Genomic DNA, 5,196 nt, shown 5'->3' with positions numbered 1-5,196 from the left:
TAAAAAAAAAATGTTTACCTAATTACCCAAGTTAAAACACCCCTATGCCTCCTTTGGCGTTGTAGAAGGCTGACCTATCTTTCAGTATTTCCTCAACGAGCCCCTCATTTGCTTACTATATTATTCTGCGAAAGCCTAGCGAGGGTATCGGTTCTGGGAGCCTTGATGCCTAGGTTGCCTAAGAGGGCTTCCCGCCAGTGCCCGCTCATGACAGGCTGTAGACGTTCGAGTCACGCCCCGGGAGTTAAAAAGAAGGGCCCCTTCTCCCCGTGTGATCAGAGTGGCGCTGGCTACCACCTTCAAGCGTCAGATACACTTGTAGTAAATATAAATAGCCCAGAAAGTGAAGGAGAACACAGTCGCCCAGATAGCCGAATTGGTAAGGCATTCGACATGTAATCGAAAGGCTTGGGTTCGGTCCCCACTCTGGGCGCGTGTTTTTCTTTCTTTCTTTCTTCTGTATAATTTAAAAAAATGTTTACTTAATTAACCATAGTGAAAACACCCCTATGCCTCCTTTGGCGTTGTAGACGGCTGACCTATCTTTCTGTATTTCCTCAACGAGCCCCTCATTTCCTTACTATATTATTCTGCGAAAGCCTAGCCAGGGTCTCGGTCTGGCAGCCTTGATGCCTAGGGAGAATAAGAGGGCTTACCGCCAGTAACCCGCTCATGCCAGGTTGTACACGTTCGAGTCACGCCCCGGGGGTTAAAAAGAAGGTCCCCTTCTCCCCATGTAGTCAGAGTGGCGCTGGCTACCACCCTCAAGCGTCAGATACACTTGAAGTAAATATAAATAGCCCAGAAAGTGAAGGAGAACACAGTCGCCCAGATAGCCGAATTGGTAAGGCATTCGACATGTAATCGAAAGGCGTGGGTTCGGTCCCCACTCTGGGCACGTGTTTTTCTTTCTTTCTTTCTTCTGTATAATTAAAAAAAAATGTTTACCTAATTAACCATAGTGAAAACACCCCTATGCCTCCTTTGGCGTTGTAGACGGCTGACCTATCTTTCTGTATTTCCTCAACGAGCCCCTCATTTCCTTACTATATTATTCTGCGTAAGCCTAGCGAGGGTCTCGGTTCTGGCAGCCTTGATGCCTAGGTAGCATAAGAGGGCTACCCGCCAGTAACCCGCTCATGACAGGCTGTAAACGTTCGAGTCACGCCCCGGGGGCTTAAAAGAAGGCCCCCTTCTCCCCGTGTAGTCAGAGTGGCGCTGGCTACCACCCTCAAGCGTCAGATACACTTGTAGTAAATATAAATCGCCCTGAAAGTGAAGGAGAACACAGTCGCCCAGATAGCCGAATTTATAAGGCATTCGACATGTAATCGAAAGGCGTGGGTTCGGTCCCCACTCTGGGCGCGTGTTTTTCTTTCTTTCTTTCTTCTGTATAATTAAAAAAAAAATGTTTACCTAATTACCCAAGTTAAAACACCCCTATGCCTCCTTTGGCGTTGTAGAAGGCTGACCTATCTTTCAGTATTTCCTCAACGAGCCCCTCATTTCCTTACTATATTATTCTGCGAAAGCCTAGCGAGGGTATCGGTTCTGGGAGCCTTGATGCCTAGGTTGCCTAAGAGGGCTTCCCGCCAGTGCCCGCTCATGACAGGCTGTAGACGTTCGAGTCACGCCCCGGGAGTTAAAAAGAAGGGCCCCTTCTCCCCGTGTGATCAGAGTGGCGCTGGCTACCACCTTCAAGCGTCAGATACACTTGTAGTAAATATAAATAGCCCAGAAAGTGAAGGAGAACACAGTCGCCCAGATAGCCGAATTGGTAAGGCATTCGACATGTAATCGAAAGGCTTGGGTTCGGTCCCCACTCTGGGCGCGTGTTTTTCTTTCTTTCTTTCTTCTGTATAATTTAAAAAAAATGTTTACTTAATTAACCATAGTGAAAACACCCCTATGCCTCCTTTGGCGTTGTAGACGGCTGACCTATCTTTCTGTATTTCCTCAACGAGCCCCTCATTTCCTTACTATATTATTCTGCGAAAGCCTAGCCAGGGTCTCGGTCTGGCAGCCTTGATGCCTACGTAGCATAAGAGGGCTACCCGCCAGTAACCCGCTCATGACAGGCTGTATACGTTCGAGTCACGCCCCGGGGGCTTAAAAGAAGGCCCCCTTCTCCCCGTGTAGTCAGAGTGGCGCTGGCTACCACCCTCAAGCGTCAGATACACTTGTAGTAAATATAAATCGCCCTGAAAGTGAAGGAGAACACAGTCGCCCAGATAGCCGAATTTATAAGGCATTCGACATGTAATAGAAAGGCGTGGGTTCGGCCCCCACTCTGTGCGCGTGTTTTTCTTTCTTTCTTTCTTCTGCATAATTAAAAAAAAAATGTTTACCTAATTACCCAAGTTAAAACACCCCTATGCCTCCTTTGGCGTTGTAGACGGCTGACCTATCTTTCTGTATTTCCTCAACGAGACCCTCATTTCCTTACTATATTATTCTGCGAAAGCCTAGCCAGGGTCTCGGTCTGGCAGCCTTGATGCCTAGGGAGAATAAGAGGGCTTACCGCCAGTAACCCGCTCATGCCAGGTTGTACACGTTCGAGTCACGCCCCGGGGGTTAAAAAGAAGGTCCCCTTCTCCCCATGTAGTCAGAGTGGCGCTGGCTACCACCCTCAAGCGTCAGATACACTTGTAGTAAATATAAATAGCCCAGAAAGTGAAGGAGAACACAGTCGCCCAGATAGCCGAATTGGTAAGGCATTCGACATGTAATCGAAAGGCGTGGGTTCGGTCCCCACTCTGGGCGCGTGTTTTTCTTTCTTTCTTTCTTCTGTATAATTAAAAAAAATGTTTACCTAATTAACCATAGTGAAAACACCCCTATGCCTCCTTTGGCGTTGTAGACGGCTGACCTATCTTTCTGTATTTCCTCAACGAGCCCCTCATTTCCTTACTATAATATTCTGCGTAAGCCTAGCGAGGGTCTCGGCTCTGGCAGCCTTGATGCCTAGGTAGCATAAGAGGGCTACCCGCCAGTAACCCGCTCATGACAGGCTGTATACGTTCGAGTCACGCCCCCGGGGGCTTAAAAGAAGGCCCCCTTCTCCCCGTGTAGTCAGAGTGGCGCTGGCTACCACCCTCAAGCGTCAGATACACTTGTAGTAAATATAAATCGCCCTGAAAGTGAAGGAGAACACAGTCGCCCAGATAGCCGAATTTATAAGGCATTCGACATGTAATAGAAAGGCGTGGGTTCGGCCCCCACTCTGGGCGCGTGTTTTTCTTTCTTTCTTTCTTCTGTATAATTTAAAAAAAAAATGTTTACCTAATTACCCAAGTTAAAACACCCCTATGCCTCCTTTGGCGTTGTAGACGGCTGACCTATCTTTCTGTATTTCCTCAATGAGCCCCTCATTTCCTTACTATATTATTCTGCGAAAGCCTAGCGAGGGTCTCGGTTCTTGCAGCCTTGATGCCTAGGTTGCATAAGAGGGCTTCCCGCCAGTGCCCGCTCATGACAGGCTGTAGACGTTCGAGTCACGCCCCGGGGGTTAAAAAGAAGGGCCCCTTCTCCCCGTGTGATCAGAGTGGCGCTGGCTACCACCTTCAAGCGTCAGATACACTTGTAGTAAATATAAATAGCCCAGAAAGTGAAGGAGAACACAGTCGCCCAGATAGCCGAATTTATAAGGCATTCGACATGTAATCGAAAGGCGTGGGTTCGGCCCCCACTCTGGGCGCGTGTTTTTCTTCCTTTCTTTCTTCTGTATAATTTAAAAAAAAATGTTTACTTAATTAACCATAGTGAAAACACCCCTATGCCTCCTTTGGCGTTGTAGACGGCTGACCTGTCTTTCTGTATTTCCTCAACGAGCCCCTCATTTCCTTACTATATTATTCTGCGAAAGCCTAGCGAGGGTCTCGGTTCTGGCAGCCTTGATGCCTAGGTAGCATAAGAGGGCTTCCCGCCAGTAGCCCGACCCTTACCCCACCCCCCTCCTTACCCAGCCACACCCAGTGGGAGCAGGCATTGGGTAGATCTTGCCTCACAGATCAACGGACCCTGAAGCAAAGGGCGCTGCAGGTCACTTCGGTCATCTGGGCTGAATCCATCCCCCAAACGTGAACCCAGTGTCTCACCAATAACGTTTTTCTCTCTCTTGCTCTGTTGTAGAACTGAAAATTGCGTCAGAAAGCTCTAGCGAAGCACGAATATTAACCAAAGACTAAGCTGACCTACCCTACAGTCACCGTAAAGCGCCTCAAACCATCCGGACTAAAGTGGAATACATACTCAGCTACGACATAATAAACCCATCGAAAAGACCCTGGGCAGCGCAGGTCGTAGTCGTGAAGAAAAAAGACGGCACATTAAGGTTTTGCGTTGACAATTGGTGACTCAACAAAATCACCAAAAAGGAGGTGTACTCCCTGCTACGAATCGACGATGCCCTCCACCCCCTCTACAATGCGAAGTACTTCTCATCGATGGATATTAAGACAGGCTATAGTCATATAGAAGTGGACAAAAGGGGGCGAAAGAATACTGCTTCATAACCCCAGACGGCCTTTACGAGTTCACGGTGATGCTGTTTGGGCTGCGCACGGAACCAGCAATGTTTCAAAGTGTCATGGACGCCGTGCTAGCTGGCCAAAAGTTTCGTATATCTCGACGAGGTTGTGGGATTCGCCCGGACTTTCGACGAACACGTTGCAAGGTTGGAGTCTGTACTCGAGGCTATTCGCGTGTTAGAAATAACGTTGAAGAGTGAAAAGTGCGGCTTTGCCTTGGACGAACTGAACTTTTTGGGCCAAGTTACCAACGCCGTGGGAGCCCTGCCTGACCTGCTGAAAACTTCAGCCCTAATGAACTTCCAAAGACCGAATGACACGAACGGCGTGCGAAGATTCTCTTAACTGTGGTAGTAACACCGCCCCTTCGTCGTAAACTTCGCAAGCATGGCAGAGCCACTCACACCCTTGACGAAAGATAGCACCCCCTTCAGCAGGAAAAAGGCCCAAGAAAAATGGTTGCGGCTTAGTTCAGCTTACCTTGGATGTGCAAAACAAATACTTGGCTTAGTCTGGTTGGGTCTTGATTTCGCTTTGTTAACGATAATTTACCTGTAGTGCCGACTACGTTTCAACGCCGTTGGGTCATGTGCAACGCCCTCAGAAGGAGGCCTTGGCGAAGGCATCATTCACCCGGGCGAAAACTCCGTACGCGCCGTTCCTCTTT

At 48.6% G+C, this 5,196-nt stretch overlaps 1 non-coding gene across 1 annotated transcript; it reads left to right on the top strand.

Annotated features, from left to right (window-relative positions):
* Positions 1–826: 826 nt before the first annotated feature.
* On the top strand, positions 827–898 carry Trnat-ugu (transfer RNA threonine (anticodon UGU)). Its single transcript has one exon. It is a non-coding gene; the product is annotated as a tRNA-Thr (tRNA).
* The last annotated feature ends 4,298 nt before the right edge of the window (positions 899–5,196 follow it).

The sequence above is a fragment of the Haemaphysalis longicornis genome, unplaced genomic scaffold (genome assembly GCF_048455015.1).
Source record: "Haemaphysalis longicornis isolate Haplotype H1 unplaced genomic scaffold, Haemaphysalis longicornis Haplotype H1 scaffold_13, whole genome shotgun sequence".
Taxonomy (NCBI): Eukaryota; Metazoa; Arthropoda; class Arachnida; order Ixodida; family Ixodidae; genus Haemaphysalis; species Haemaphysalis longicornis.
The sequence above is the reverse complement of the archived record's forward strand: the minus strand, read 5'-3'. Positions and strand labels throughout refer to the sequence as shown.